Genomic DNA, 10,250 nt, shown 5'->3' with positions numbered 1-10,250 from the left:
CAGAAAAGTTTTAATTGTGATTATTTTAATACGAAAACTGTTTTTGATGGAAAACTTAGTATATACGTTGAAGAACAAGATATATACACTACATTAAACTAAATTTCATTCCTTTTAGATTTTATTTTACATGTTTCGACCGGTGAACACACCCTACTATTTTCACTTGGGTTTCCCCTTTTTCACTTTTTTGTACAAATTGATGTTTTTAAACGTATTGTAATTATTGTAGACTAATCAAATTTATGTGATATGAAACTTTAGAATCTCTACTTTTATTCTAGTAAAACCAAGTTTGCACTAATTTCCACTTTAAAAAAATAATCAATAATAATTAAGCGTATTTTGAAACTCCAATTTTCTACTTATTTTCATTATTTATTCATATTCCAGTATCTGAGGATTCTGTCATTTCTATGAACCGGAAGCATCTACACCAGTGGTTCTCAAGTGCGGCCACGGTGGCCGCACCGTGCAAAATTTGAGGAATTTCGAAAAATTATCAACAATTTTAAGATTGTTTACAATCGTCAATAACTCGTATGTAATAGTATAGAAAGCTATTTTCTGGTAAAAAACGTTGAAAAAGCTTTTGGCCGGGTTTTCAGGCCAAATACCACTCTGAGCGGCAGCTACCGACACGAGTAGAAAGTACAACGGCGCACGCGCAACTGAACCGCGACATCGTCGCATGCATATGGAGCCGTCGACACAAGGTTTTACTAAAAGTAGCACCCGTATCAAGGTAAATACTGTGCATCGAACGCTATATCTTGTTTTCAAGGACGTGTATCTGAAATATTTTGAGATTCAAACGATCACCTCCTTATTTCGCCAGTCGCGCTAGACAGCCGTGGAGGATGTTGGCGAAATTCCAGAGATCGTGTCGGGAACAAATTTACGACACTTGCTCGCCATTATAGAACCTGAATGATAAAAATTACATTAATAGATGTAAAAAGAATACAAAACATGATAAGCTTTTGCAAGAATATAAAATAATTAAATGAGTGTTTTTATTTATTTATTTTATATACTTGGGGGAGGCGGCAAAGCCGATAGACCCAAGAGGTTTGATCAAACATCTTTTAATTAATCATACATATGTATATGCAATTAAAATGAGAAAAATTAAAATACATTAAGAAAAAACATTATTAAAATTAAAATAAGAGAGCAAAAAGTAAAGCAGAAATACGATTATGGGAAAGAAGAATTACAGAAATCCCTTAGTTTTAAAAAAAGTATCAAACTTATTATTAAAAATATTAACGTTATCAGAGGTTACTAAATCATTGGGAAGACTATTCGAAACTGAAACCACTCTGTTTGAAAAGAAGGTATCTCTGATCAATTTATTAGATTTTTCTTTTTGGAGTCTAAGCGTGAGTGTTAACGTTGAATGTAATAAGATTAGACATATGACAATTATAGTGATTATTAAGTATTTTATAGACTTCGATTAAGTCACCTCAAGTTCTTTTCGTCTCCAATGTAGTGAGATTCATTCTTTTCAATCTTTCGTTATAAGAAAGTGATCTGAGTTCAGAAGGAATCTTTGTAATTCTCCTATGAACCCTTTCAATAGATGTAATATCCTTTTTAAAATGAGGAATCCATATGTTAAAAGCGTATTCTAGTCTAGGTCTGATGAAAGTTTTATATATTTTTGATAAAATAGTTAAATTTAGAAAATTGAATACACGCTTTATAACATACAATAAAAATGAGTAGCTTTTGTTGACAATATGATTAATATGAGAAGACCATTTTATCAGTATAAAATACAAATAACCAGTATAATAACTAAAAGATCGGCATAGAATGTAAAATCAGTATTATAATACTAAAGCGTCAGCATGAAATATAAACAATCAGAATTTCGTTATCAATGTACGTAGTAGAAATAGATTTTTATTACTTTATTAAATTATATTTTTATTTTATTACTCAATTTGTTTTTATTGAACTGGTTAGCGAATTTATACATATAATATATATGGCAGCCCCCCAGGTACTGGCCGTAAACCAAGGTGCTAAGGCCGTAATTTAATCAATTTTAAATATGTTTCTGATTGTTTTTTATTCTGTGTTTATTATAGATTTTAGCAAAAAAAATAAAATTAAAAAATATTTTTCCACCTACATAAACTCAGATAACTTTAATTTCTATTTTTATTTTTAACTACAATATATATTTTGTTTTTGAATTTCTATTTTTGCTTTTTATTTGTATTATACGTTTACATCAATATGGTTTACTATTTAAATCAATGTTAATTTCCTGTTCAATGTACATATTATAAAAATATGTGTGTATATTATAAAAATATGTTTCAGACTGTTTTCCGATTTTTATAAATAATGTATTTTTTTTTTGTATTGTGCTTTTTCCGATTTCTCTTTTGAATAATTTTTTTTTATTAGTAAGCATCTTTTTTTTCATATTTTATAACTCAATAAGGTATATAAAAATTATATTTTCCATTTTTATTTCGGCATAAAAAAAAATTGAGTTTAACCAATTTTGGTCTGCCGCACCTTAGAAAAATCTGAAAAGACGTCCCTGGTGATAGTGCGCTTTTTGCGGATTTGCAAATCTCGATCACGAAATATCTGGCACTCGAGTTCTCGTAAGTACAATATTTCTATTGATTTTTCCCCCCCTTTTACATAGATTTCACCGATTTGAGTTGGCAGCACGTATTCACTAACCCATTTATCATTTGACATTTGACGTTTGATGTTTGACGTTCATCGTTTCTACGTCTGCTTCTTTCGGTAATTGGATTATTCGTCACATTGCGGTGGTCACAAAGACAATTTTTGCAGAATATACAATACGCGAATATACAATATTTGACACTCAAGTTCTCGTTAGTATGATGGACTTTTCGGCTGCTAGATGTTTCGTTATGGAGATTTTAATGACTTTGTGACCAGTAATCACCGAACCGCTTCTTTCATAGACTCGGCCAAACTTTTTATATATGCTGTTCATATTCTTTATTCATTTTACAAGATGTGATCAGTAGCGGGTTAAATGCCAAATCACGAATGAGTATAGCGCGTGAGTAATACAGATATGCAGATAGGTCAAATCCTAAAGAACTACAATTGCCATGCTGCATTATGCATTATGCTGATGCTGACCCCGAGAAAATTGTTTTGTGGATAGGGATAATAATAGAAGCGAATTTTTGAATACATTTATTTTTTCAATAACACGCGCACCGTTTTCATAACTACGCAATATTGTAAGCGTATGCGTATTCTATTGCCGAATGCCGACGCTTTCATGAAAACGTTCATATGCGATGTTAATTGAATAATGTGTTACTTAAATGATCAATTTACTTATAAAGATGTATCCCATATTGATTATTTTGAGTTTTTGAATGTATCAAGCCATTTCTATTATTATAAAATTTCTCTGGGGGGGGCAATATAAAAATAAAAAATAGAAATACAGAAGAATTAAAAAATATAATATTTGTCTTCCAAAAATTTTATTTTTTTATTCACTTTGCGCACATTTAATTGGCGACTTCTCTTTTGGTGCTTTTAAAAATGTTTAAAAATCTTTGCAATCCATATCAAAAGTAATCCGAATTGCCAGTTTGGACTTAACTAAATTTAAGCGCATTCTACATATTTCTGTCATTCCTTCAATTGCATTCTATTATAGAAAAAATGCGTTCAACAAATGCATTGCTGATTGGGATGGACAAAACTTTCGACACCATTTTTTTAATTTCAGTTATGTTTTCGACTTTTTAAAATTGTCACCCAGATCCGCTCTGGCAATTATAATCATTACGCAGATTATGAATATGTTGTTTGATAATATTAATTTCTTCATATATGTATGTAATCAATTTGTATTTTCAAAACAGAGACAATTTTCAGAATTGTTTAATATTTATAACTATTTTCAAAATCATAATATTTGTGTAACTATTGCCACGTTCATAAACTTCTCTAGCTCGTACTGTAAATTTTGTCTGATCTGTTTGATTGAGATACTTCAATGATTCAATAATGGAATCGCCTGCACTAACTTTTATTTCTTTACATTTTTTATATACTATGTTTTCCCACCACGAATGACAGAATTTGACCACTGACCCGGAGATTTTGTTTGTAAACCCTGAGCCGAAGATTGACCACCAAACCCGCAGTCTCCGGGTCAAAATGACTGTGTTGGCAACCCTATAAAGAACGCTAAAAAGAATTGCCAATTTTTTATTTTTATTCAACCTCATTTTAAATAATCTAAATTATACAATAAACTTTTATATAAATACCTGTGATTGAGATTAACAATATTATTTTGGCAATCCGAAACTTTTAGTTCGAAATTACGCATACACATCCCACACTCTCCAAAGGCCGAGCATACGCTGTAGAAAGTCAGTCAAATGCATTTTTTGATAGATGCATCGAACTTCATCGAAGAAGGACTATCTACATATATCTAGGGATCCATTCTCCACTCTCCAGACTTCTACGGTGCTTCTCCCGTGCAAGTTGCGATGGAGTGTAGACTTTGCCTCTGCTCTGCACCACCAGAAGATTTCGTATCCATCCACGTCGGTCCTCATCGACAGCGTTTGGTACAACTGATCTGGACCTGCTGTCAGATGCGGGTTAGTTACACTTAAACCATTGCTATTGATAAGTCATTACTCCTCATGATCGTTAATACCTTCCCCATTCGCAGGTTACGAAAGGTGACCATCTATCAGACATGATTTGCCTTTCATGTGTCAACAATCTGGAATTGCTCAACAGCTTTCGAAGAGTCTGCCTTCTGAGTGACGAAACATCGAGGATGAGATCAGACGAGTATTTGGTTATTAAGACAGAGGAAGTTTTGCTGGATGATTTAATATGGGAAAAAGAGTCTGGAGCTGATTTTCCACCAAACATTTCGAATTGGCCAGACGATGGCGAGGTAAGTAAATGGAATTTGAGTACATTAGAACATTCATCTAATCGAAAATATAAATGCATCTGTAAAAAAAATGACATTGAATCATACTATAAACGTGTTACATGTATTAAATTACACAACATTGGGTTTATTTTGCAGACACATGGAGGAAACATGATCTCGGACGATAATGTGGTAGAAATAAAATATACTGTTGACATTCCAGCGGAAGAACTACCATTACGAAAAGATTTAGATAAGATGACCCCTACACATTCTGAATTCGACAGTAAAATGAATTTTCAAGACAAATCGTTTGCTCTTAAACACACTCTTGTGACAGAGAAAACACCTGATACTCGAAAAAAGCTGTTTGTGTGTGACTTTTGTTCAAAAGTATTTATCACTAAAAAATGTCTCAGTTCACACATGATTGTTCATACTGGGGTAAAATCATTCCATTGCGATATTTGTTCAAAAGCGTTTGTACGCAGATTTAGCCTCATTATGCACATGAAATATCATATTGGGATAAAGGCACACAAGTGTGACATTTGCTTAAAATCATTTGTCCAAATATGTAACTTTAGGAGGCATATGCGAAATCACTCTGGGGAAAAACCATTCAAATGTGATATTTGTTTAAAATCTTTTATGATAAAATCTCAACTCGGTACACATATGAGTATTCATAGTGGGGTAAAGCCATACAAATGTGAAATTTGTTTAAAATCATTTTATGTAAAACATAAACTCAATGCACACATGTATGTTCATACTCATGTATATCCACACAAATGTGAAATTTGTTCGAAATCATTCATCAGAAAATATGACTTCAGTGCACATATGCGTATTCATACTGGAACGGTGGAAAAATGTAATGTTTGTTTAATTTCATTTACTAGAAAAGATAACCTTATGCGACATATGAGAGGCCACTCTGGAGATAAACCTTTCACGTGTAATATTTGTTTAAAGTCATTCACTCTCAAATATAACTTCAGGAAACATATGAATATCCACTCTGGAGATAAACCGTACAAATGTGATACTTGTTTAGAATTATTCGCGTTTAAAGCCGACCTTACAAAACATATTAAAAACCACCCGGTCAAATGTAACATTTGTTTAAAACATTTCAATTCGAAATCTTACCTCAGTAAACATATGACTATTCATAGTGGGGTAAAACCATACAAATGTGAAATTTGTTTAAAATCATTTTATATAAAATTTAAACTCACGGCACACATGCATGTTCATACTCAACTACATACATATACACACAAATGTGAAATTTGTTCAAAATCATTCACGGGAAATCATGCTCTCCGTGCACATATGCGTATTCATACTGGGACGGTGTCAAAATGTAATGTTTGTTTAATTCCATTTACTAGAAAATTTAACCTTATGCGACATATGAAAAGCCACTCTAGAGAAAATACTTTCACATGTGATATTTGTTTAAAAACATTCACTCTTAAATATAACTTAACGAAACATATGAAAATTCACTCTGGAAATAAAACTGTTCAAATGTGATATTTGTTTAGAATTATTCGCGTTTAAATCCAACCTTACAAAACATATTAAAAAATCCACTCGGTCAAATGTAATATTTGTTTAAGATATTTCAGTTCGAAATCTTACTTCAATAAACACATGAGTATTCATAGTTCATATTTCACATTTGTTCAAAATCATTTATCAAGTAACACAGACTCCATGCACACATGAATATTCATACTGGAGTGAGCCAGAAAAATGAGACGTTTGTTTAAAATTATATACTGAGACTTGTAAATAGGTTTCTGAGCTCTTTTTCCTATTATGCTATTAGAATAATATAATACTATGATTACTAATCAAATAAAATAAAATTGTAAAATAGGAAATGATCAGTAGATCAGTAGCTATTAAAATAGATATAAGATTTATTGTCAACATAATTTTGTAATAATAAAAAGCATTTTAAAATCAAAAAAAAATATATACATATATACTGAGATAACCTTATGCAACATTTGAAATACCACTGGAGAAAATCCGTTCCAATGTGACGTTTATTTATTACTAGTGTTTTTACCCGGCTTCGCTCGGTATTTGTAATATAAACCACTTAAACATGGCCAACCTAATATTAACCCATTTGAACCCAGAGCTCGCGTGAAAACACATGTCCCATGTGCCCAGGACTATTTTTTCGTTTATTTTCCAAAATCTTTGAGTTATTTCATGGGAAATATTTTTTATAGGATAGGGATGGATAATTAATTGATTTTTCAACATTTTTAACATTTTCAACATTTTTTTCAAGGTGGTGTCGTGAACGACCTTTGGGGCTAATGAAACATGTTTTTTAAAATAAAACAAAAATCACAATGGAGTCACATAATCAGTTATAATACTTTATCACTGGTTATTTGTAATTTTATTGTTAAGAAATTTATAAAATTAATTTTAAAAATAACAAACACGCATCTCTTCGATAAAATGATATTTTCAAATCGCATAACATAACACACGTAGGTACATATATTGTGACATATACACATCGTCAACAAAAAAAAGGGTGCACCCTTTTAAAAGAAGAAATGTCATAAACGAGATTTTGGGTTCAAAAGTCGTAAAAACAAAATACATGAAGACAAAATAATTAATTATTATGATACGGTACAAAACATTTGTCATGCAATGGAATTTCACAGTTATCACAAGCGGAAAACGTTTTATTTTTACAGTGTCCACAATTTCTCCTTTTCTGTTTGACCAATATCAAATGTCTTCTAACTTCCTTTTGATTTTGATTAACTTTGCCGGGTCTGAATGGGACCAATTGTTTTCGTTTTTGACCATAACACTTGCACAACGTCTCTGTTACCTGTCTGATAAATCCTAATTTATCAAATTTACAACCAAAACTTTTGCTTAGAATCCAAGCGTTATTCACAGCTACATCGATGTTCCAAAACAGAATAGGCATGTACCATTTTTTCCCTCTAATACTTATGTTATAGTTAGAAATATGGTTATCCATTTGATCAACCCCACCCATATATTTATTATACATATTTATACTAAATGGTTGATTGATTTCCACCCTACTTTTTTCTTTAACCGAATATCAGTTTCCAGGGGTGGTAATATGTATGTATGTGGAATTCGGAAGTTGAGACTAGTCCCAATTATCAATTTCTTCCCGTATCTCTGCAGTAGTAAAATTGCATTCTCTGGAAAAAAATATGTGTCATTATCCCAAGGAGTCATATACGACTCCGTCGACTTTTGATTTTTTTTTTCAGGAATATGAGATATATAAACGCAATTTCTTTTATGCATATTATACAATAAGTCCTACTGTATTAGAAACATAAAGATAAATAAAATATATGTAAAAATAAAAAACTTACGTATGTTTTCTCTTCGACATATCTGCAAGTCGAAAAGCGCTCGATGTTATTCCCTCAAAACTCCAAAAGGAACTGATTTAATTTCGTGTGACTTTCTTAAAATTCATCACCAACATCTAACCAAGCGTAACGAAAGGTTTTACGGCCGGCCTGAGTGATCCCTTTATTTTACGACGCAAAATTGTAAAATGCCGTGAATGACCGCGCTGGCATACATCGTGTAAGTTCATAACTGACCGCGTGGGTTCAAATGGGTTAAACATTTTATTAAGGGGGTATTCTAGTCTAGAGGGACAAATTTTGGGCGTTTTTTAAAATTCAATAAAAAAAAAAACTAAAAACATTTTTGGCATGCATTTTTTTACTATATGTTTATTAATATTTCAATAATTCATAAAAAAATTGAAAAAAAAAAAAAAAAAAAATTGAAAAAATTGCAGGCTGGTAAAGTGGGGGAGGTAAAAAAAAGTGCCTCCATCTTGACACGATTTCAACCCTTCTAGTCATCCGAAAAAAAAAAAAGATTCTTAATCAATAAGAGTGTCGCTATGGTCCGTACCACGAAAAAAAATAAAAAAATTTTTTTCGCGAAATGGCAATTGTTTGAAAAAAAAGTCATTTTTTGGCCTTTTTTTTCAGTTTTGAATTTTTTTAAAATATTAAACAACAAAATTTTTACATAATTTTGGTACGGATCATAGAGGGATATATAAAAAAGAACCACACCAAATTTTAAGTTAATTGGTCCATTAGAACTTGAGATATCATGTCAAACTCGTTGGAAAAAGTAGTTTCGAGAAAAACGCGTTTAAAGTTTCGGGTAACGTTACGCGCCGGTTGGATGCCACGTCACTAAAACAGCTATATCTCGGAAAATAATTTGAATTTTGAAAAACCCTTCTCAGGACATATTCTTAAAGGTTTAAACTTTGAAAATATGAAACGAAAAAATAATCGATTTTTTCAAATTTCTAGACTAGAATACCCCCTTAAATGTATTTGAATATTCATTTGTTTTTTTCTACGAACCAAACAAACATACAAAGTCTCTTTCGAAATTATATATTAAGATTCAAGTTTATTACATTATTCAAGACAAAATATATTATTACATTCTTCAAGACAAAAAAAATTACATGAATTACTGTCCCTGCTCACCGAAGTACGAACACGCGTTACTCGAGGCTATTTTTACATACCTCCTTTGTTACTTACCTCAGACAGTTCCCATGGTTTTCGTGTAAGGGGTCATTTTTTATATCTCTTATGTGTACCTGCTCTCGTTATGAATAATATTTTGGGTTCATTTTTTTTTGTAAATGGGTTCATAACGAGAGCAGGTACACAAAATAGCCTCGAGTAATGCGTGTTCATACTTGAGCGGTGAGCAGGGACTGTATGTATGTATGTAGTATTCATAGTGGGGTAAAATCGCACAAATGTGAAATTTGTTATCGTTCTTTTTTATCCACCGAACTTTTACAATAACACCATTTTTCTAATAGTACAATTGCACGGATTGCCCTGATTTATTTTCTATCAGTACTTTTAGGACTAAGGCGAAGAAAAAACCTGGCTTACTCATTGTTTTATTTATATTTAATATGTTTTTGTAATTATTTTTTATATTACCATGAATTTATTTTAATAGGAATTTAAATAAAACTTTCTTTTATATTTGTCTTTTATTGTATTTTTATTCTGTATATGTGCCATTATATTTAAAATAAAATAAAAATAAATTCACTAGAAGATTTTCCCTCAATGCAAACATGCATATAAATATTGAGTTAAAATTAGACGAATTTCACGTTTGTTTAAAATCATTTCCAGATAGATCTACCCTTTTAAACATTTTTAAAAACGGTATTTATCCTAAATTGTTAAAAATAGCACCT

The 10,250-nt window shown here is 31.2% G+C and overlaps 1 long non-coding RNA gene across 1 annotated transcript; it reads left to right on the top strand.

Moving 5' to 3' along the window:
• The first annotated feature begins 2,705 nt into the window (after window positions 1–2,705).
• On the top strand, window positions 2,706–6,921 carry LOC143922968 (uncharacterized). Its single transcript, XR_013261677.1, has 4 exons — window positions 2,706–2,781; window positions 4,355–4,649; window positions 4,724–4,957; window positions 5,096–6,921. It is a non-coding gene; the product is annotated as an uncharacterized LOC143922968 (long non-coding RNA).
• Window positions 6,922–10,250: the final 3,329 nt, after the last annotated feature.

The sequence above is a fragment of the Arctopsyche grandis genome, chromosome 2 (genome assembly GCF_051622035.1).
Source record: "Arctopsyche grandis isolate Sample6627 chromosome 2, ASM5162203v2, whole genome shotgun sequence".
Taxonomy (NCBI): domain Eukaryota; kingdom Metazoa; phylum Arthropoda; class Insecta; order Trichoptera; family Hydropsychidae; genus Arctopsyche; species Arctopsyche grandis.
This window is presented reverse-complemented; position numbering and strand designations above follow the sequence as displayed.